Source organism: Rhineura floridana, chromosome 1 (assembly GCF_030035675.1).
Source record: "Rhineura floridana isolate rRhiFlo1 chromosome 1, rRhiFlo1.hap2, whole genome shotgun sequence".
Lineage (NCBI taxonomy): Eukaryota > Metazoa > Chordata > Lepidosauria > Squamata > Rhineuridae > Rhineura > Rhineura floridana.
In genome coordinates this window covers 87818828-87843916 of record NC_084480.1, presented here as the reverse complement: position 1 = coordinate 87843916, position 25089 = coordinate 87818828, and the positions used below count along the sequence as shown (strand labels likewise).

Genomic DNA, 25089 nt, shown 5'->3' with positions numbered 1-25089 from the left:
AAAATGTTGGGACTTCATGCTGTCTCAATCCTGATTGTCTCAAATAATAAATTCCCCAAAGAGAAGCAGCTCGACTTATTAAGCATGTTATTATTCCAGGGTTTTTTCCCTATTCTTCCATTTATTTCACACATCACTGGCTATACCTTAGAAACAAAAAGTAACACATAATTGAATTTCCACTCCACATAGGAAACAGGGTTGGAAGGGGCTTTGTATTATGTGAGTTAAAGAGAACTGATGAAATCATTTCTTCCTTACTTTCAACAAACTTTTGATTCCAAAGAATGACTGTGCCTATAATCTTGCTTGCATTGAAAAGATACAATGAAAAGGATTTACTTTAAGATGACACAAATAAAATAGAGATTTTTCAAATGTTACATTTTTTAACCTGACAGCGCCACAAAATTAAAAAAATTCTAACGTTTTCTCACAACTAAACAGTATTTACAAAATTCCTAGAATATAAATCAGAGCCTTTCCTTGCCCACATCTGCCTCACTTCGAATAAGTAAAAACACCTACAGGAAAGAGACAGAAGTGGCCACCTCTGAAGCTAATTTAAGGCATTTTAAGTCTGTTTTCCTAGAAGACATTTTGTATACAAGATATTTTCCAAGTTTCCACTGGCATGTATTTTGAAGGGGAAAGCCGCATTTTAAATATACATGTGTCTTTCATAACTGACAGTATATACATACATTTTGTAGTCAGGTTGGTATCTGAACCACAACATGTTTTGTAAGCAACAGATGTTGGAAGCATTTCAAGATGTGATTTATCAATGTAAGGCTTTTTTAAAAAAGGTGCCTGATCAAAAGCCCTTTGAAATTGATAGGAGAAAATGGACTTCCCGGAAGGAGTGCTCTGCTGGTGGTGCCTCTGAGTGAGCTCTGTCTCAGAGGAAGCTTTTTTCAGTTAAAAACCAGTCAAGAGGAATTTTTGACTGGTGTAAATGTTCTCCAAGGCAAAGGTGAACCGAAGAGATTATCCACGGAACTTCGTTGAGCTGTAGATAGCTGGAATTGATCAGGAATCCCCTGAGATAAGAAGGCTGATCTAGCAGCGGAAGACGAAGTCAGGACTTCCAGCAAGCTGTGCTGAAAAAAAGCGATACTTTTTTTTTCTTAAAAACGTTCTATAACGAGCGAGCCTCCTTCTGTCTAAATCTTATCATTGGGTTTAAATTACTACAGTAAAAGAGACTTGTTTACGAATCAGCAATTGAGAAACCTGGGTGAGTCACACTTTTTTCCTTTTATATAAAATTAAAGAAGAAAGAAAATTTAAAGAACTTAATTTATAGTTTAATGACAAAAAGCTGGCTTGAATTTGGAATTATAAAGATTAAAACGGATGAGAGGCAACTTATCCGATAAGATGATTTGATTATTTGAAGGAAATATATCTGGGACTATTTTTTTTCTTTTTTTTGGACTATTCTCTTTGGACGAATCTGCTGTTCGTGTATGTTACTGACGATTGGGTGCTGTGAACCAAACTTGTTTTGCATTCCTGGACATGCAGGAGATAAGTAAGAACTGTGCTGGCTAGATCATATTAACAGGCCTGGAATATTAACTCTTTTGTTGTTGGGGAAAAAAAAGAAACAGACTGCCTCTAGGTTTGGGAACATTGGTTAATAGCAGAAACTAAAGTTTTTTTTTCAAGAATTACAACTAGGAAAGCAACTAAAGCCCTGGAGCGAAGAGGTTCAACTGATGCACAGGAAGGGGCTGTCTCCCCAGACATGTTCCAGAAAATAATGGATGGGATTAGTGATCTTAAACAAGATCTCAAACAAGAGATGAAACAGGATAGACAAGAAATTAAAGATGAATTTGGCAAAATGAAGATGGAATTGAAAGATATAAAAGAACATATCAAAATAGAAGTGGATGAGATTAAAGGCGCAATTGGGCAAATAACACAGGAGGTAAAAAACGTTAAAGGAAAGGTGCAAATCTTGGAGAACAGAACAGATATATTAAATATGGAATTGGAAAAAATTTGGATCATATCGCTGTGATGGAATTGAGAGATAAAGAATATTGTTTGAGATTTCGTGCAATTCCTGAAGAAACAGGTGAAGATATCAGAGATAAAATGGTTAATGCTCTGGTAAAATGTTTGGATTGGAATGAAGATCTGATGGAATTTGAAATAGATAAAAGTTTATAGAATCAATTCAAGATATGCAACAATGAAAAAAATTCCAAGAGATGTGCTTGTGCATTTTGTAAAAAAGAGGACCAGAGATATGGTATTACAACAACATTTCAATAATATCTTTAAAATTGATGGCAAGGAAATACTGGTGATGAAAGAAATCCCTATTAGACTTTTACGCAAGAGAAAAGAATATGCTTTCTTTACAGAAAAACTTAAACAATGTAAAATTCAATTTAGGTGGGTTGTTCCAGAAGGAGTGATTTTTACATTCAGACAACAAAAATATCGATTGAATACTGTTCAAAAAGCAAGGGACTTCTTGAGAAAAGCTTCAAAAGACATGGAAGAAGACAAACTCAAAGACATGGATATAATTCCTGGGAAACAAAGACAACAGGAACATGCAGAGGAGGGAAAGGAAGATGATGGATTAAAGGGAGCATCAGGTACTTTTTAAAATACATGCTTAAAGATGGATTACAAATATCTAACTTGGAATATAAATGGAGCCAATACGTCGCAGAAGAGAAAGAAAGTGTTTCATTATTTGAAAAAATTAAAATTGGATATAATTTGTCTACAAGAAACTCATATTAAGAAGAAAGATTCCAAATATTTGATTTGTAAAAATTTGGGTGAAGAATTTATTTTGGCTGGATCAAAAAAAAAATGGTGTTGTTCTTTATATTAACCCACAATTGTTTCCTAAATTGATATTATTGGATGACAGTGGTAGATTTGTGGGGGTTGAAATTACTTTACAAGGTACAAAAATTTTGATAGTGGGCATTTATGGCCCCAATGAAGATAAAACAAGGTTTTATACAGGACTTATGGAAAAATTGTCAGAGTTTTCATATGATCATTGGTGTGTTATGGGTGATTGGAATGGAGTAATTTTACCAAAAATGGACAGACTTTCTGAGAAAAATATTAAAGAGACACAGGGTAAATTACCGAAGATTTGCTTTGAATTGATGGAAAATTTAGTATTGGTGGATGCTTGGAGATATATAAATGACAATGCAAAAGAATTTACTTATTTTTCAGAAAGACATAAAACATTCTCGAGGATTGATATGATTCGGATGTCTAAAAGCCTAGTGAAAGACATTTCCAAAATGGATATATTACCAAAAACTTTTTCGGATCACAATCCAGTGATATTGACTTTAAAAAAAAAAAATCTTGGATTTAGATGGAGACTAAATGAATCTTTATTACAGAATGATAAAATAGTGCAAGAATGTAAGAAGAAATTAAAAGAGTTTTTTGAACACAATTTACATAAAGGAACAGATGAAAATATTGTTTGGGATACAAGTAAAGCATTTATGAGGGGATATTTTATTAAATGTAACTCTGAATTAAAAAAGAAGAAACAACAGAAAATGCAATTAATCTTGGAAGAAATAAAACAAAAAGAGGAAGAATTGAAAAAGAATCCAACTAAAGTTTCTATTGTAAATCAAATTAAAATGTTACAGAAACAAGTGTCAATGTTGACAGTTAGAGAAATTGAAAGGAAATTAAACTTTGCCAAACAAAGGACTTTTGAATTTGCAAATAAACCGGGGAAATGGTTAGCATATAAATTAAGAAAAGAACGACAAAAAAATCTTATTTTAAAGATACAAGAAGGAGATGAGATGTTGACAGACAATGTAAAAATCCAAAGGGTTTTTCATCAATATTATTCAACTTTGTACAAGTGTCAGGAAATTCCCTCTGAAAAAATAGAAGAGTATATATCTAAACAGAATTTACCTAAAATTACAGATTTTCAGAGACAAGCTATTAATGGTCCTATTACGTCAAGAGAAATATCTGAGGCTATAAGTAAAATTAAATTAGGAAAGGCGCCAGGACCGGATGGACTATCAGCAGTGTATTACAAATGCTTGGAGGAGGAACTCTTATTACCTTTACAGTATACAATGAATTCTATTTTGCAAGAGGGGAAGATACCGGATAGTTGGAAAAATGCCAATATAACATTAATACCTAAAGAGGAGCAGGATCTAACCAAAACAAAAAATTATCGGCCGATATCTTTATTGAATAATGACTATAAAATTTTTACAACGATTTTGGCAGAAAGAATGAAAATAATATTGCAACAATTTATTCAGGAAGATCAAGCAGGGTTTCTACCTAAAAGACAACTACGTGATAACGTCAGGAATGTTTTGAATGTGTTGGAATACTTAGAACAACGAAATGATAAACAAGCAGCTTTGATCTTTTTAGATGCTGAGAAAGCATTTGATAATTTGAATTGGAAATTTATGTTTAAGGTCTTGGAGCAAATGGATTTTGGAGATAACTTTATAAAATGGATTAGATCTATTTATACATCTCAGAAGGCACGGATAATTGTTAATGGAGGGTTAATGGACTCATGTGAAATACAAAAGGGTACAAGACAGGGATGTCCATTATCTCCCCTTTTATTTATTTTGGTCTTGGAAGTGCTGCTTAGAGATATAAGGCAAGATAAAAGGATTTCGGGAATAAAGGTAAAAAAAGAGGAATATAAATTGAGAGCATTTGCTGATGATTTGATAATTGTATTAGAAAATCCATTGGAAGGAATTAATGCATTGATGGACAAATTAAAAGAATTTGGACCGTTAGCAGGATTTAAGATCAACAATCAAAAAACAAAGATGTTGGTGAAAAATTTATCTTCAAGGGAACAAAAAGAGTTGATGGACAAGACAGATTTTAAAATAGAGGAAAAGTTGAAATATTTAGGTATTATTATGACAAATAAAAATTCAAAGTTGTTTCATAACAATTATGAAAAACTATGGACAGAGATTAAGAAAGACTTGTTAAAATGGGATAAATTACAATGGTCATTAATGGGAAGAATATCCGTGATAAAAATGAATGTACTGCCGAGAATGATGTTTTGGTTTCAAACAATACCTGTAATATCCTCTGATTTACCTTTTAAACAATGGCAAAAAGATATTTCTAAATTTGTTTGGCAGGGGAAAAAATCAAGAGTTAAATTTAAATTATTACAAGATGCCAAAGAAAGAGGAGGACTGGGATTACTGAATTTGAGACTTTATTATGCTGCCTGTTGTTTAGTCTGGATAAAGGAATGGTTTTTATTGAGGAATAAAAGGCTATTGGATTTGGAGGGCCATGACCTGAAGTGGGGATGGCATGGATATCTATGGTATGATAAAGTAAAAGTTAATGTGGATTTTAATAATCATTTTATAAGACGTCCTCTGTTGAAAATATGGAATAAATATAAACCAAGGTTTTATTTGAAAATACCATTATGTGTCTCAAGTCAAGAAGCGTTTTACAGAAGAGAAATGGCTGGAAAAGAGAAATGGTTAACTTACCAAGAACTATTAGAAAATGTACATGGAGAATATATAATGAAAGAGAGAGAACAACTGATAAAGGAAGGATATAGTTCTCAATGGTTTGCCTATTTACAATTGTTAGAAAGATATAAAATGGATAAGAAAATGTATGGGTTTGAAATAAATAAATCTGATTTTGAAATAGGTTTGTGTACAAATGATGAAAATATAATTGCGAAAATGTATAAACTCTTGCTGAAAATGGATATGGAAGAAGAACAAGTAAAAGAGTGTATGGTAAAGTGGGCAAAAAAATTTGGTTATAATATACAAATGGATCAATGGGAAAATATGTGGAAAAAAGGCTTGAGATTTACATTATGCTATAATCTTAAATAAATTTTTTATAAAATGATGTATCGTTGGTACATGACTCCAGAAAAGTTGTCAAAAATGTATAGTAATGTTTCTAATGCTTGTTGGAAATGTAAACAACAAGAAGGATCATTTTATCATATGTGGTGGTTGTGTAAACAGGCAAAATCATTCTGGGCACAGATAGGTAGGATGATGCAAAAAATCCTAAAGATATTCAGTCAAAACCAGAATTTTTTTTATTGGGTTTTATGGATAAACAAATAGAAAAGAAATATGGAAGAATAATATTATATATGATTACGGCAGCAAGATTATTATATGCACAAAAGTGGAAAATGGAATCAACACCAACAACGAAAGAATGGCTATTGAAATTAATGGACTTAGTAGAGATGGATAAATTGACGTTTACTTAGAGAAAAATCGACAGATACATTTCTTAAGGAATGGAAGCCTCTCTTAGACTTTTTGTTTAAAGATAAAAATGAAATGATGATAATTGGATTTGACGATTAATTAAGATAGACTATGGAGAACAGTGTTTTTGTATGTATTAAGGGACAGGTTTGATATATATTATATATTTATAGCTGATCTGTGACAAATCGGAAGTCAAATTTTTTATTTTTATTTTTAATCTTATTGTGTTATGTTTTTTTATTTTGTTTTGTTTGTTTTATGAAAATTTGAATAAAAATTATTGTAAAAAAAAGAAATTGATAGGAGAAAACATGGAGGCCACATTTAAATTTTGTATCAAAGTTACACAAATGCAATATGGAAAGCAAAGGCAACACATTTCAGTGATAACATACAAACACACACATTCACCAATGAAAACAGCTAGGTTGGTGGGGACTAGAGAGAGGTCATTCTCAGTGGCGGCCCCCACTCTCTGGAACTCCCTCCCGTTCGATCTTCGCCATGCCCCTTCCCTAGATACATTTCGCCGAGCCTTGAAAACATGGCTCTTCGGACAGGCCTTTGGGATCCCCGGGGTGGGCTAATTTCTTTATATTGTTTTAACATTGTCTATTGATGGCCCTAAACTGTTCTGTACTGCTGCTTTTAAAATGATTATTGTTGACTGCACTGTATTTTATTATGTATTATATTGTATTGTTGAACTTTAATGTTGTACGTCGCCTACAGTGGTTTCGGCCAGATAGGCGACACAAAAATTAAATTTATTATTTATTATTATTATTATTATCTATCTGAAAATCAAGACATTGTCAAATGCTACTCAATATTCCTAAATTTGGTGGAGCCATAACCAGATGATGACACTGAGAAGTTACTTGGCTTTCAAGAAATTAATTTCCAAACAGCAGTTACCTTTATTACAGCACAATCTTCTTTTGTTGAAATACTTTAGTTAATCTGGCCTCAACCAAGCAGCTGTGCTCTCACTACCTTAGAAACCAGAATTCATGTGACAAGTTACAGAGCTAAAAAAGGCTGGAAGACATATGCTGCACCAGATCACAGGATCAGTCACCTTAGGAGTGTATTCATACTATTATAAACACTCCCATGTGTTTGTAATTAGTTACAAGGTCCCCACCACTAGTTGATTACTAACATCTATAGCCAAGCGGCAAGTTCAGCTGTTCCAAGGTTGCCATACAGAATCTGGTGTAGAATCTCATTTCCAGAAATTCAGGATTTGAGCCTTTTTTAACAGAAATTTGAACTGCAGAGGTAGGAAGGTATATTTAAAAACAGTAGTTGGTATTTGTGAAAAGATCAAGGGGAAGAATTTAATTGCTTTGCATAGCTACTTTTACCTCTCCCCAGAGCCTTTGGGTATTTTCATCTTAGACTCGTGCAGCCCCTTATGTACCCATACAACTCTTGCTGACCCACACCACCTTCCCAGAAGATCCACATTTTCCTGGAAAATATTAAAATATAGTCTAACATAAAGTATGCAATCTGAGACAAATTATAATTGGTATGAACAATTTATTCTGTTCATGGCTTTATAATGTAAACGATATTTCCTCTTATTATTGCTCATTCGCTCTGCCAATGATATAGGAGATGATGGATATACAGTGTTTTGGGATACCACAGAAACCATAGCCTATAACTCTATTCAGGCATTTTAATCACTCACATGACTGGGAAAATAGGGATAGGATGCACTAGCTCCATCCTCCACATCACTGTCCTTGTTGCCATCCCCAAGGCTGAAGCATAACTTCTGATGCAAGGGGAGTATTTACTACTCAAGCAGGCGCCACATGCAATTTAGAGTCCTGCTCTTTCAGCGTTCTAAACAGCATAGGGAGCCTACATGAGTAAATCAGGCTCCCCACATCAGAAGTTCAATCTTCCAACTCGTGGAAGGCAACAAGGATGATGACAGGAGGCAGAACTAGTGCACTCATCCTCATTCTTCCTCTCACAACTCTAATTATGTGCGGCATTAGAACCTCCAAATAGGGTTAAACTGACTTTGCATCTCTTTGGGGAAAGAGGATGGGAACGGAGGACACTATTATATTTATCTGCCATATGATTATTGTTCATGATGGTGTATGTGATATGTACATTTTGAGGATGGTAATACATTCACAATTCAACAATCAGTTAATAGGGGTGTGATTTAATAACAAAGTCAAGTATATCATGCAATAAAAATACAAAAGGTAGAAATCTAGGTTTTATAGCTTCTAAAATCTAGATATGGTCTCCCTAGATAGCTAACCTGCTATAAAAAAAACTTGTTCAGCTCTGACAAAGTAACAAGCAACAGGGGCTTTGTAAAGCTTTTTTGCGAATACCTACTGATGACTGAGTGGCCATTCCATCCGGTTGTGCTGCTCCCCCAAATATAGAGCAACAGCAGTTTACAAACATGGAAATAACTGTCAGCCTAAGCACTAAGTTCGGATATTAGCAAATTGATTCCAAGCATCACCCCTAAAAAGCAGTGGCCATATCTGAGGGTAGACTGTCAGATATTATGTCTTCCATGAGTTACTCTACATGGAAAAATTTACTATCTGAGCTAGCCTTAGTTTGCAATACAGCATGCCATGTAGTGTCCTAGCTTCAAGGCTGCCATATATCTAAGTTCCATTTAACGCAACCACAGAAGAGTGGGGCTATGCATGTATCTTCTGACTGCTTATCTCAAAAGATTTATTATAGGCTACAAAAAAAAGAAGATATCAGATTGCCCTATAAATCATGCTGGAGCTGAAGTAACTAACTACAATAACCGTTTGAATCTGTCAATACAAGTCTAATTGAAAATTGCTGCTAATTTTAGGATGAAGTGAGACTTTAAAGACTTCATCACCTTTGATGAAGCAAGTAGATTAGTCTGATCCCTCTCTTATTGTGCTCCATGTTTCCTTGTGGTGTTTGGGAAATGCTCCTGAAAGAGCAACTAAGTGCTTATTCCTTTTGGCCTCTGGTTGAGAAACTGCACTTCTGTTCCCCTCAGGGCAACAGCTGTCTTGGTGCAATTAGTGCAAATTGACCCCATGATTGTAGGCTAAGAGGAGGCAGCCTACATTCCAAGCATTCTCCCTCTCTTAATGTACAGAGAGTCTGCCTCTTGAGCAGGAGAAAGAAAAACAGCAATTCAACAATCAGGAAGTCAAGCTAAAGCAACTGTCTCCTGTAAAAGTATACTTGTTCTAAAGAAGTATAACTTCACAAAAGAAAACCTTTTGATGCAATAAAAAATATAAAAAGATGCAAAAAGTTATAAAAGAGTACCAACATACATTCACACACTGAAATATCCATCCACAAGTGATATGTTGTTGGGATGAACGCAACACCTATTATATGTCAACTTACTATTGTAGTTTTATATTTCCATTCAGATTATTCCCATTCTTTGAGGCTAATTCTGAACTTTCAAGAGATTTAAGATATCTAAATGTTTTTATTTATTAATTTAAAATATTTGTGAATCGCCTGGAATCATAGAACTCTAAGCAATTTACACAAAATAAAATACAAAGTAATGTATATCATAAGCATTAAAAGTGACCAGATAAAATTAACATTCAGAAAATGCTGGCTGAAATAAAAAGGTTTTCATGGCAAACCAAAATCCATAGTGTCAGCATCTTCCTCCCCTCGACTGGGTGTTCTATAATGCAGGGGCTACTGCACTGAATGCTCTCTTCTGGAGTATAGAGAGATTTGATTTCTGGGGCATGAGTCACCTCCAAAAGCTCAGCCCCTGATAATCTTAGTGATCAAGGCAGCCTGTTGGGAGTGAGATGCTCTTTAAGGTACACTGGTCCCAAGCTGTAGTGTTTAGGGCTTTGTACTCTAGTATCAAAACCTTGAACATGGCCCGGTAACACACAAGCAGCCAGTGCAATCCCTGCTGCACAGGTGTTAGTTATATGCTGTTGGAAAGGTACTCCTGTCAGCTTCTTACTCTTCCATTAACATCCTTAGTACTTATTTGTAACGGCTGGCCAATTTGAACACACACATACTTTTATTCTCTTAGGCTGCAATTCCATACATGCTGTGCTAGTGGGGCGGTATAAAAATTCAATAAATAAATAAATAAAATAAAATAAATACCTGGGAATAAATCCTATTGAACTCAAGAGGGCTTACTCTGAGTAAACAAGAACAGGACTGCACTGTTTTTCGAACCTCACACAGGCAGTAATGGCTAGCTAAGCTATTATTTCCATGCATCTGGGCTTTGTAAACCATCTACACAGCAACACTTAAGGAGATGGAAATTATTTATGTCCCTAGACTTTTAAAAGTTATTTTTGTACTTACTAAAACATAACCTTGACTTTGTTAGTTGATCTGTACTTGTCGCTCTCTTAAACTGGAATAAAAGTCTTTCCCTCCAATATATTTGGGCAATTAAAATATTCTTTATGTACTTTTTCAGCTTCTTAAGAGGGTTTATGCCTCTCTCTTATCTATTTCTGCTTCTTGCTATCTTAAGATCATGATCAGTAGAGAAGTGGAAGCTAGAGAAGGATATTGGTTAGTGAAGCAATTTCCTCCCAGAAATTAATATAAACATAATTTGAGACATTAACAAACCAATCTTACTAATGGTTACTTACTCAGACCTTTGTTCAGTAGAGCTTACACCACAGTATATATTCACAGGATTGCTGCTCTGAGTAGGAACAGAACCCATAGGTGGGACTACACAGTGACTACGAAGAAGAACGAAACCACCCTAGCCTTGAAAGCCCAGTTCATGGTAAACAGTTAGTGCAGTGATCTCACCCAATTTGCTTCTCTTGGCTGACACATAGAAAAAACAATCCATGATACCTAGTCATGATTTGTTTCACTCAAAACCATAATCATTAAGACAAGAACAACCCTTGATTAAAAATTTTGGTTTGGTTCTCCTGCCTGCTAGCAGGGAGGAGCAAAGCAAGTGAGAATGGTACATTCATGGTAAAACATTAACTATGGTTTACCACAGTGGTGCTGAACCTCCGGCCTGTGAGCCTAATTAGACCATTTTCCCCAAACCATGCCTACCTGCCCCACACGAGATTACATGCAACATCAGGCATGGAGCAGGAAAAGACATGGCTACAAAGCAGTGTGCGCCCAATGGTTCCTTGGATAGTGGAGTTCAGTAACAATGACAGCAAACAGTTCAACAACAGTGCCAGCTTGCCTTTAAATTGCACCTGCAAACAGATCTTTTTCCCTTTGTACACAGCTTTTGAATTCAATACTTACAGCAAGCCCCATTGAAGTTGTCACCTGACAAAGTAATGATGTCTGGTGATTGACAAGTCGGTGGCCCTGCCCATCCTGTCAAAGATGGCCAATGGAGGATGAGTGAGTTCTTGATCTGGCTTTTGGGCTGAAAGAGGTTCTCCATCCGTTGTTTGCCATGATGTGCAAACAAGGCCATTGCTTTGTTACAACACACTTTGGAACATTGGAACATTGAAAGCTGCGTTATACTGAGTCATATCATTGATCCATCTAGCTCAGTATTGTCTACACTGACTAGCAGCGGCTCTCCGGGGTTGCTTGTATCCTAGTCCTACCCTGGAGATGCTGGGGACTGAACCAGGGACCTTCTGCATGCAAGGTAGAAGCTCTACCACTGAGCTAGGGCCCTTCCCTTCTTTTTGTCTGCTTGCCTGCTTTCAGGACAAGTTTCCTTAGAGCAGTTTCTAATAGCTTTTGTTGGCCTACTTCCCAAAGTGCCTCACTCTCCTCTCCTGACCATATTTTCACATATCACTCCCTCTATTTCCAATGTTAAGTGTTGAGCATCATCCCTGCACAAGACGGAGGTGTCAGCAGGCTCAAGGAAGTCCCAACATTTGTAGAAGTACAAAAAAAAATCATTAGTGGAAAAACCCTAAGAGAGGGAACCCCCCAAACAGTCCAATGAGGGCTTAGCATGCTCAGTGGCTAAGGAGCCAATTACAATGTGCAAATAAAGAGGAAATGCATGAGAGATATGTGCATATTTATAAAGTTTATTGTATCAATGCTTGTTATAATTCATTGAATACATTTTGTTAGTTCAACTGAATTAAAGACAACTGTTCCACAAACCATTATGCTATACAACTGCAATGTATTGTTAACATCTATGTTTTAATTAAAGGCAAGATAATATTTTACCAAAATGCCATCAGTCAAAACAGCAACACTCTGGAAATACAAAAAAAAGTTGTGTTTAGTTCTGTGCAACATAAGCACATTTCCACAAAGTGTAAATTTCAAATCTTAAAACTGATTTTAAAGTTAAATAAAGTACTTTCCTAAGTTCTATATTTCATGAAGACATGGACCATTAGATGTAGCACAAAGGTTTACCTAAAAGTTCTATTCAAACAACTTCTCCTCACTCCCACAAGGCCCAAGATAAACAGTGCCCTAATAAAAGCAGATAGCATGGGTTCTGTTCAAGTGAAACCACTTTTTAATTTGACCAAGTGTGTTCTCTGCCAGGAAATTGTTGCTATTCCTGTTCAGCCTAAGAATGCTGCTCTGCCTTATGTCTGTTGGCAAAAATGTCTCTGTTTATGGGTGGGCAAAAGAGGGAGGATTCAGAGGCAACATTTAGGCCTTAGATAATGGTGGCAGGATTAAGATTTAGCCCTAAGTTTTATTGTTCATGTCATGCTACTCTCATTAGAAGCAGATAATACATGAAAAAGGCATACTTAATATATTACAAAGTTTTCTAATACTATTTTTCCTCCCACTTTCTATTCAAACCAGTAAGTTACTGTTCAAATCATAACAAAGTTTACAGCACTAAAACCGCAAGCATGCATGATTTATATAACTCGCAATGCAACACTGAAAATCATCCTGTGCTCTCTTGTTGAAGATGTTATAAACTTTATGGTTTCTTGTAAGAAAGTGATTTGTATCTAAAAGCAATTTAATTTGTACTTAGGTTTCTGTAGTTTGCCATGAGATCATGCCAGCCCTGCAAGTAGAAATATCTCAAACTATTTCCCTAATAGGTATTTCCAAACAATGTCTCCTTGCTCTAAGGCAGTGGTTCCCAACCTGAGGCCATGACCCCCAGGAGGGCCAGGAAGTAATGGGGGGTGCGAACAGTAAAGAAATGAAGTCTTCCCTCCCTGGATGCTGTCTGCTCCCCACTGCCGCTGCAGATGTCACCTCTGCCTTGATCAGACAAGAGGGGAGGACTTTTGCTGAAGTAGCAGAGTGTCTTTCAGGTACAGTAGGGCCCTGCTTTACAGCGCTTCACTTTACAGTGTTCCGCTAATACAGCGGTTGTCAATTGCAGAAAGGCCCCGCTCCTACGGCGCTTGTTCCACTTTTATGGCGTTTTTTGCTTGTCGCGCACCATTTTGGTGTCATTTTCGCGCAACGCACACCATTAACTTCAATACATTCCGCTTTACAGCGGGGGTCCGGAACATAACCCGCTGTATGAGTGGGGCCCTACTGTACTTCAAGGGCAGGTGTCTGCCTATAAAACACGTGGCAGATGCCAAAGGAGGCTGAGAGCGGAGCTACCAGGAAGAGGGGACTACTATTGCTGATTCCCATCTCCTCGCACTGCCACTGCTACAATGCCCTTGCTCAGAACGAGAAGAGAGGGCTTTTAGTAAAAGCAAAAACAAGCAAGGCTGCAAGGAAAGGCTGTTTCCCCCTTCCTTCCTGGCAGCCGGCCTGCCTGCCTGCCTTTCTTAGCTCCTGCTTCGCTGCCACCTCCTTTTAAAAATTATTCTTATTTGCGAGGCTGCCCAGATCTCGCCTTCAGCCTAGACAGAGCCAAGAAATAGTGAGGAAGCGCAGGACTTGCTCACCCTCCATTTCTGACGCTGTGTGTGTGCCAGCGTCCCTCCTTTCCTCCACCTACATTCCGCCCCTCCAATCGCTCTCTCCAATATGCCAATGCAGTTGAGGGCTTCCCCCCTCCCACATGCCCAAATGTATGCATGCTTGCAGGAGAGGCAGGTGTGTTTGTATGAGTGTGTGTGGTGATCTGTCTTCTGCTCCACTTTCATTTTCCAAGTGAAAGTTAACCAAGTCATCAGTTCTAATTATCATCCCAAGGCCTAAAAGCACTAACCCCCCCCCTCAATCTGTGCACCTTGTTGTCTGCAGTACACACTCTAGCATCCCCATCACCAACAGATTGCTTCTTCTTGATTATTATTAAAAAGAAGAAGAAAAGCTCAGCAGGTTGGCTGAGGCTGAGATCCTGGTATTGCAGCAGAAATGTATTTATTTAATTATTATTGCATTTATATTCCACCTTTCCTCCAAGTTGCTCAAGGTGGTGCACATGGTTCCCCCCCCTTTGCATTTTATCCTTACACCATTGGAGATGGGAGATATGATTTTGCCACTCATCATTTTTTCAATTAACAGAGACTGAAATTACAATTAGCATGCGGGAGGGGGGTCCCAAAAATCTTTGAGCTTACAATAAGTACCTCCCATGCAGATTTGTCATAATGTGCCAGTGGGTTTAAATCTCAGAGTCAGCAACTTCACTCCAGCCTCTCATGGGTTTCTGCTGCTATAGACCACACTTAACAGGAGGGAAGGCAACATGAGGAAATGGTTCCCAATACTTTTACATGCAGTACTCAGTTTCTATATTACACAATATGGTAGTGGCAAAAGCAGGAGAAAGTACCCAGGGAGCAGGAAGGAGCAGTAGCAGGGTAGTAATTCATAGATCACAGAATCACAGAGTTGAAAGGGGCCTATAAGGCCATCAAGTCCAACCCCCTGCTCAATGCAGGAATCCAAATTAAAGCATACCCAACAGTTGCCTATCCAGCTGCCTCTCAAGGCCTACAGTGTTAGAGAGCCCACCACCTCTTTAGGTAATTGGTTCCATTCTCGTACCACTGTAACAGTTAGGCCATTTTTCCTGATGTTCAGTTGAAATCTGGCTTCCTGGAAATTGAGCCATTATTCCATGTCCTGCACTCTGGGATGATCAAGAAGAGTTCCTGGCCCTCCTCTATGTGACAACCTTTCAAGTACTTGAAGAGTGCTATCATCTCTCCCCTCAGTCTTCTCTTCTCCAGGCTAAACATGCCCAGTTCTTTCAGTCTCTCCTCATAGGGCTTTGATTCCAGTCCCCTAATCATCCTCATTGCCCTCCTCTGAACCTGTTCTAGTTTGTCTGCATCTTTCTTAAAGTGTGGTGTCCAGAACTTGATGCAGTACTCAAGATGAGGCCTAACCAGTGCCAAATAGAGGAGAACCAATACTTCACACGATTTGGAAACTATACTTCTGTTAATGCAGCCTAAAATAGCATTTGCCTTTTTAGCAGCCATATCACACTGTTGGCTCATTTCAGTTTGAAATCAACAACAATTCCAAGATCCTTCTCACATGTAGTATTGCTGATCCAAGTATCCCCCATCTTATAACCGTGCGTTTGGTTTCTTTTTCCTAGGTGAGAAATTTAACTTATCCCTGTTAAATTTCATTCTGTTGTTTTCAGCCCAATGCTCTATCAAGATCCCAGCCTATCAAGATCCCTTTGACTTTTGTTTCTGTCTTCTAAGGTATTACCTATCCCTTCCAATTTTGTATCATCTGCAAATTTGATAAGGATTCCCTGCACCTCCTCATCCAAGTCATTAATACAAATGTTAAAGAGCACTGGGCCCTGGACCAAGCCCTGCGGTACGCCATTCGTTACCTTGCCCCAGTTTCAGAAGGAACCAGTGATAAGCACTCTTTGAGTAAGATTCTACAGCCAACTGTGGATCCAACTGATAGCTGCTTCATCCAGCCCACATTTAGCTAGCTTGCTAATCAGAATATCATGGGGCACTTTGTCAAAAGCTTTGCTGAAGTCAAGATAGATTATGTCCACAGCATTCCCACAGCCTACCAGGGAGGTTACCCAATTAAAAAATGAGATAAGATTAGTCTGGCAGGATTTGTTCTTGAAAAATCCATGTTGGCTTCTGTCAGTCTCTGCACCAAGGTGATTATTTATTTATTTATTATTTTATTTATACCCCGCCCTTTCTTCCAGCAGGAGCCCAGGACGGCAAACAGAAACACTAAAAACACTTTAAACCATCATGAAAAGACCTTAAAATACATTAAAACAAAACAACGTTAAAAACATTTTAAAAAAAACTTTAAAAACATCTTTTGTTTAAAAAGGGTTAAAGATATTAAAAGGCCTATTAAATGCAATTCTAACACAGACGCAGACTGGGATAGGTCTCAACTTAAAAGGCTTGTTTGAAGAAGAACGTCTTCAAAAGGCACCGAAAAGATAGCAGAGATGGCGCCTGTCTAATATTTAAGAGGAGGGAATTCCACAGGATAGGTGTTGCCACACTAAAGGTCTGCTTCCTATATTGTACAGAATGAACCTCCCTATAGGTATCTGCAGGAGGCCCTTACCTGCAGAGTGCAATGATCAACTGGGTATATAAGGGGTAAGACAGTCTTTCAGATATCCTGGTCCCAAGCTGTATAGGGCTTTGTACACCAAAACTAGAACCTTGAACTTGGCCCGGTAGCAAATGCGCAGCCAGTGCAGTTCTTTTAGCAGAGAGGTGACATGTTGGCAATACCCTGCCCCAGTGAGCAGTCTCGTCACTGCATTTTGCACCAGCTGCAGCTTCCAGACTAACCTCAAGGGCAGCCCCACATAGAGCGCATTACAGTAATCCAGCCTAGAGGTTACCAGCGCACAGACAACAGTGGTCAGGCTATCCCAGTCCAGAAACGGCCGCAGCTGTCTTATCAGCCGAAGCTGGTAAAAAGCACTCCTAGCCACTGAGGTCACCTGGGCCTATAGCGACAAAGATGGACACAGGAGCAGCCCTAGACTACGGACCTGCTCTTTCAGAGGGAGTGCAACCCCTTCCAAAACAGGCAACTGACCAATTATCCGAACTCGGGAACCACCAACCCACAGTGCCTCGATTCAGACTCAGTTTATTGGCGATCATCCAGCCCACCACCGAGTGCAAGCACCCGGTGTCCAGGGCTTGCATGGCCTCTCCTGATTCAGATGTTACAGAGAAGTAGAGCTGGGTGTCATCAGCATATTGCTGACACCTCACACTAAATCTCCTGATGACTGCTCCCAAGAGCTTCATATAGATGTTAAACAGCATGGGGGACAAGATGGTACCTGCAGCACCCCACAGCACAACTGCCAGGGGGCCGAAAGACAATCACCCAATTCTATTCTCTGACAGCGACTTTGGAGATAGGATCGGAACCACTGTAAAACAGTGCCTCCAATACCCAGCTCACCAAGTCGGCCCAGAAGGATACCATGGTCAATGGTATCAAACGCTGCTGAGAGACAAGTAAGAATAATAGGGTCACACTCTCCCTGTCCTTCTCCAAATAAAGGTCATCCATCAGGGCAACCAAGGCCGATTCAGTCCCATAACCAGGCCTGAACCCAGACTGGGATGGGCCAAGATAATCTGTTTCATCCAAGAGTACTTGCAACTGCTGTGCCACAACCCTCTCAAGCACCTTCCCTAAGAAGGGGGTATTTGCAGCCGGTTGGTAGTTGTCATAAACCAATGGGTCCAGGGTGGGCTTTTTCAGGAGTGGTCGGATCACTGCCTCCTTCAAGGCGCCCAGAACCACTCCCTCCTGCAATGATGCATTGACCACACTCTGGATCCACTCAGTCAACCCCCCTTGGCAAGCAAGAAGGACAAGGGTCAAGAGGACACGTTGCTGGCCGCATCATCACAAGCACCTTGTCCATATCATCAGGCCACATCAACTGAAACAGTTCCCAAGAAGTTGCAGCAGACGTTGCAGCGGACACCTCATTGAGTACTACAGTAGATGTGGAGGGGGCAGGGATAAATTGGGACTGCCAGAGGCCATGCTTGGCACAGATGCTGTAGTTTCCCCACCCCTGATCTACGCTGTGTACACATCATATGTTTAAAGCATGACTTCTCTCAAAAAATCCTGCGAACTGTAGTTTGTAAAAGGTACTATGTAGTTTGTAAAAGGTACTCTGTGAGGGGTAAACTACAGTTCCCAGAGTTCTTTGGGACAAGTCATGTACTTTACAATGTATACACAGCCTTAGTATGTGTTTTGTCTAATACTAGAGTCACAGTTGTAGTTTTTATTCAAAAGTCATTGTTGTGGCCAATGTTAATGGGAATTTATAACGGTATCCCCCACACATGTTCAGTACGAACCTGTTGTGAGAAAAAAAAGGTGAGAGGGGGAAGAGGTTGAATGGAACCTCCCAGGCTGAGCTCTAGCTTTTTGGCTTAACCCAGTGCCAGCATGAGCAACTCCCTTAATGGTGAGTTTTTTAAACTGAAGTACCAGAGAACAACCACTTTCTGTCATACTGATTCTGTTCCTGCCATTATTTAGTGCTAAATCATAATCTTGCAAGCACCACTAATGCCAACACTAATAATATTCAGTGACTGAAGCCCTGTTCAGGAAATCTCCCATGTGGGAAGCAGAGGACCACACACACATCTTCACTTGTGTTCACTTAATGTGATCGGAGACCCTGCTTTATTGGGGTCTCCAATTGCATGGAGGATTCTATTTACATTCAAGAGTGCGTGGGTAAAAGACCCCTTTGGATCTTTCCTGTGCAACATGGGAATGCCAGCAACAAAGTGGGCAAAGCTTCCAGGGATATTGACGGCAGGACCTGTGTATGTGTCCCTGCCCAGTCCATGGTTTAACCCTTTTTTTTCAGTCAAATGCCTGAAAACAGCTTGGGGTTATACTTAAGGTGAAGTAGGAAACAAGTATTGTCACCAGGTCAGAAAGCAAATACTCTCACTTGATATTAAACACCTCATTTATTTGGACATAATAAGGTGATGGGGTGAACCTCAATGCTCTTTTTAAAGTTTTGAATTCTACAGGGTAGATTGAAAATTCTGAAACTTTCTAAATTTATCTTTTCAGCAGCTATTCTCCTCTATGTGCTTGCTTCAAATGCTGATAAGCCTCATCTTATCTCAACCTCAAACTCCTAAAAGGGAGTTTATATTTGCACCATCCCCATACACTTCAACATTTATTATGGAAATAATAGGCAGAAACATACTTAACTGCACTGTGCAAAATAATGGCTAGCATCCATTACTCTTTCACAAAGGCTTGAGAACTATACAAAGGCACTGAGTTGCACTTTATTAATTTCAGAAGTGTCTTTTAGTTACTGTTTAATGATGAATGCCCAAAGAAACAGTATACTTTAAAAATTCAACCAGTGCTGTAATCGCATATGATGCTCTACAAGATTGTGGATTAAGATAATCCCTGCCCTGAGGAGATTCTTGTTTACAAAGAAGATTAGGTACACAACCAGTTGTGGAAGGTTTCAAACTAAGGTTTCTGTTTGTTGGAAGAGGATGGGACACACTCCTTTCAAACAAAAGGTGGCAGCATTTGGCTGAAACGGAAACATGCACCATAGCCACCATAAGAAGCCACAAAATCTGAAGAGGAGGGTGCAGAGTTTTTAAAAATAGTTATAAAAGTTAAGACTCTAAGTAATATACATAACAGAGGCTTGAAAGCTCATAAAACAGTACAAAGTATGAAAATTAATGCAAAGCTGTAAGACACATTGTTTTTTGTTTAAATATATAGAATGCCAATATACAAAATACTTCTACACTGCTTATTGAGTTTATGGCAGTAAGGAAAGAAATCCAATACTCAGTTACAAGAGAAATATATTAAAGATCATTCTTCACTAAGAATTGCTCAGCACAAAGCTATGAACAAAGACCAGTTCAAGTGGACGTTCAAATTAAAGCACACAGGTTAATATCGTTTTCCTGTTAAGATAAACACATCTTACAATGCACCTGTGTTCAGAAACATGTGGCCGTGAGGTCTGCAGGAAAAGGGGCAAGACACAGTCACATGGCATGTTATACAGCCATTGTTTCATAACAGCACTACCCCTAGCCCAGCTCCGTGGAAGAATGGTGCACAGAACACTCCAGGATGAACAGCTGGAATAGAGAAAGCCAGTTCAGACACCTGCATAGGAATTGCTCAAGTTATTCACTCCCTAATGAAGAATCAATAGAAATACCTAATGAAGAATCAATACAAACATTCTTCTACAATATAAATTCACAGGCACCATGGAGAAAGCAGAGATTAAACTTGCATATTGAAGCTAACAGAGTAAGCCATAAATGTGGATCTATGGTATGCTCCAATTGTATTATGGCTTCCCCCCTCAGAGAAAATACCTTGGAAATTCCATCCAAAATTAACACTTTCCTTTGTATTCATTCTATTATCGTATTTCTTCCCTGGTATCATTGCTCCCAAACTGATGTAGGATATCCCACTTAGCACCAAAAGGATGCATGTTTCTAAATAAAGATGTGACTACCTGATGTCCTGTCACTGTTCAGTGCAAGATTACTTTAGATTTGCTAACAGTATCTGCCCTTTGAAGGATCATGTATGCTAATGACACTCAGCTCTTTCACTCTCTTCCATCAGATTCAGGTGATGTACTGGAAGTGCTGAACTGGTGCCAGGAATCAATAATGGGCTGGGATGAGGGCCAATAAACTGAAATTCAATCCCAAAAAGATGATGGTTCTGTGGGTTGGTGGTTCTTCTATTCAGAGACTTGGTGTTCTGCATGGGATTACACTTACCTTACAAGGATCAAGTTCATAGCCTGAGACTCAGCTTTGTTACTGGAGGCCCAAGTAGCCTCTGTGGCAAAGAATACCTTTCATCAGCTTAGGCTGGTGTGCCAGCTGCAGTCTTACCTAAACAGAGATAGCCTGGCCATAGTTATCCACGCTCTGGAACATCTGAGATTAACTACTGTAATGCACTGTACCTGGGTTTGCCTTTGACAACTGCTCAGAAACTTCGAAATACAGGTGATGGGATGCTGATTCAGTGTGGTTGGTCCAGTCCATTTTGAAGCACATTCCTCCCCCTGGGGCCCTTAGCATCTGTAGTAAAGTAAATGGAGACCAGAGAGCCTACACTACATTTGTGGAATTCCTTCTTTATAGAGGCCCACCTAGTGCAAATATTGTTATTATTTTGGTGCCAGCCAAAGACATTTTTATTCTCCCAGGCTTCCACCCCACCCCACCCCACATTTTTGTTAAATGTGTTGCTGGTGTGTATGTGTTTATCATGTTCTTGTAAACTGCCTTGGAAACTCCACTAAACTTAGTATTTAGATCTTGTAAATAAAGTAATAAAATCATGAATTACAGTGATAGTTACTCTGGAAAAATTTAATCTTACTTAGTAATAACACACACATCTGGGTCATTAATGAGCAACCTCCCAAATAATGGAAGGTTTGCTCAGTCACTTGTAACACCACCACCTCTTTCCCCAAAAGACGGCTCAATCCTCATGCCATTTTTATAAAGTAAAAGCTTTATGTGCTAAAGAGAACATCAGCCCAACAAGATGTCCAACAGGAGAGAGACAAAGAAGGGAGCATGCTAGGCTCCCCATATCTCTTCTAGTACACTCCTTTCCCATTCAAACCAGACTTCAGGCAAAAGCTGTAACAGTTGAATAAGATAAGACAGACACAAATGCAAATTCCTTCCAATATTACAGACTTTATACAACAAACAAAGTACTGGGTATAAGAACACAATTTTCTCTGAAAAACATGCATGCAGTTTACATCTGCTGAGTCACAATGGGCATATGTGCTGTGTGCCACCCCCTTCTGTAAGAGAATGATACACATATATGGCGTTCGTAGGAAGCCAGAAAGTTACCTGGGGTATGGAACACATCTGTGTACACAGAATGTTCAGGCACACATTCATCCGATCCCCTCCCCATCCTCAGAACCCTGAGTAATGATAGGTAAGGAGGGCAAATACACTACTTGGTTATGCCCTGGAGTAAATAGCATACCTAGTTTTCATACACCTCTACCAGAGCAATGGTAGTTTTATTACAGTGTATGCATTGATAATCATCTTTACAAAGTCCAGCTGAAAAATTCTTCTACTCCTATGTGGTACTGCAGCTTGATGACCAATTCAGCTGTTAAAGCTGGTCTTCTTCTAGATGGTAAAAATTTCCCCAAAGCCTGTGGAAATGGAGGTTCCACAAAATGGCATTCCATTGGGGAAAGATCTGGAGCAGAGCAAAGCTGTCAACATTTGGGATAGTGAATTCACCAGATATTGTGCCTCTCAGAGGAAGGCAATGGTAAACCACCTCTGAATACTGCTTACCATGAAAACCTTATTTATAGGGTTGCCGTAAGTCAGGATTGCCTTGAAGGCAGTCCATTTCCATTTCAATCTTCCAGGAAGTTTATATGAAATGAAGCAAATATACATGGAATAACAGCTAGAGAAGAAAAACAATGATCATCAACTCTGCCAATGTATTCTTTTTTATGTATAATTTATTGGTTTTTTTTTTTCATTTTTTCCGTAACAATACAAGTAACAAGCATGAACAATAAAGGGGACAACAGAGCAGCAAAACATGACAAGTCATAATACTATTAAGAAAATCACAGGTTTTTTTAAAAGGGAGAGAGAAAAGAAAGATGAATAAAAATAAATATATAAATTGTAAGAGAAGAGGTCGGATAGGGAAGCAGAAGGAAAAGGAGGGAATAGGCTCCAGCAGGGCCCCACATGGCATACTGGTCATGGACACAGCTGCAAGTAGGAGTCCCAGATCTCAGAGTATTTATGTTCTTTGTGCTTCTGCGTAAAAGTAGGCTTTTCATAACTGCAAAGGAAGAAAGGTCCTCTGACTAATGAGCAATTGGGGCAGGGGGGGTCATTGAATCCTTCCAGTGCTGTAAGACCAGTCACTTGGCTACTAATAAAGCATGCAGGGTTAAGCTACAGTGTCCCTCTGTCAAGTTCCAGGATATCAGAATATAATGAAGTACAGCATGAACATATGAAGATTTTAGAGACATTCCTGGGACTAGGTTAATGTGAGTAAGGGCAAAACTATAGGGCAAAACCAGATCATATGTTTCAATGCTGCTCCCATCTCACCACCAGGGCTGATCCCAAAGGGCGACCTGGTCGGGCCCTGGCCAAGGGCTCCTGGAGCGACAGAGGCCCCTGAGGGCCTCTCAATAGGATAGGGGAAGAGTAGCACTCTTTTTCCATGATCTGCAGCAGAGTAGCTGCCGTGGATCGCAGTGAGGGAGCTTCTTCTGCCTGCCCATTTGCTGGCTCCACCTACCCGTCTCTCCTATCTTTTGAGGCTGCACACACAGAGCTGCCATTAACCAAGATGGTGGCCAAGGTATCCCTAAGGGGCTAAAGCCTCCAGCGCCATCTTAGTTGATGGCAGCAATGAGTGCGCGTAGCAGCCGCACAACCGCAAAAGACAGGAGAGACAGAGCCAGTGAACAGGTGGGCTGAAGAAGTTCCCTCCCTGCGAGTGACAGGTAGGTGCGCACATGCATGCCGGGGCCCAAGGGCCCCGGCATGTCTGGTGCCAGCCCTGCTCACCACAATGCCAACACGCATCAGTAGATGTAATATACTTCTGACAGACGCGAGGTGGGGTCCAGTAAGCCTGAAAAGCAAGCTTCTGATGGATAAAATGTAGCCTAAGGTCCAGGAAACAGAACCTTACAGTGGTCAATATTGATTGCCATTGTCTCAGATGTATGGGGTGTTCCAGTGTCCCGTAAGGCCACATGTATCAAGCTTCCCAGTACTCAACTAAGTTTTATAAAAGCAAATAATTGGTTCCAGAAATTGTACTAGAATTATCAGATCCTGCAAAAAATCTGGGGTTTCAGAAGCACTCGAGGCCACTGGGCCATAGGTTGAGACCAATAGGTGCTGCAAGTACAAATACTGCCTGCTTACACTGAGCTTTTAGGAGGGGAAAAGCAAGAAGTCCCCATCTTTGCTTATCAGCTAATCCAAGGTAGAGAGCCCCTCCAGCCATCCAATTCTTTCACAACACTATCTTGCCCCCAATTTTAATACAGGGGTTAAACTATAAAGTTTCTCCCATGAACAAGGGTCAAATAAGTACTGCACATCCAACTGCCTCCAAAACTCTCTAACCACCACAACTGAGGGTGGAGAATGAACCAACTGAATATGTTTCGAACCCAGTGCCTGCCAATGTATTCTTACACATTGTGTATACAACTCTTTTCTAGGACTAGTCTGTATCTCAGACAGAAGTGTGGGAATGGGACATACAATGGTGAGTTCATTAAGTTTGATGAAAACATCAGAACTAGTGCATTTACCACCATCAGAGACCCAGGGGTCTGTGCACAAATGTGGGTGGAGTGATAGAGATCTACTAATTCTCCCAAAACTAGATTTATAATTTACAACTCCAGCCAAGAGACTTCTGGATCTCCTCAAAGTAGATGCATTAATGAGCCAAAGTTCATCATGTACATTAATTTCAATGGGTTTACTCTAAGTAGGGCTAGCATCAAATACCACACATAGGAATCTCTCTTAATCTGAGTCAGACAACTGGCTCATCTAGCTCAGTAACACCTCCTATTGAGTAAAGAACACATGAAGATTACAAAGAGGTTATAGAGGGCCGCTTTGCTTTGGAGCTTAGAGAAATAGCATCTTATAGAAATGTTTGTTGTTATTGTTATGTGCTTTCAAGTCGATTACAACTTATGGCAATACTATGAATCAGTGACCTCCAAGAGCATCTGTCATGAACCACCCTGTTCAGATATTCTAAGTTCAAGTCTATGGCA

General features: G+C 39.3%; 1 protein-coding gene across 5 annotated transcripts in view; it reads right to left on the bottom strand.

Annotated features, from left to right (window-relative positions):
• Positions 1-25089, bottom strand: part of ROR2 (receptor tyrosine kinase like orphan receptor 2) — a 216091-nt gene that overhangs the window by 101791 nt on the left and 89211 nt on the right. Inside the window, exon 1 of one of the 5 annotated variants that reach the window (XM_061625706.1) lies at positions 21211-21273. The exons of the other annotated variants lie outside the window; for them this stretch is intronic. The gene's annotated coding sequence lies outside the window, so the exon portion shown is untranslated. Of the gene's footprint in view, positions 1-21210; positions 21274-25089 lie in introns of those variants that run through there. 5 annotated transcript variants of the gene reach the window in all.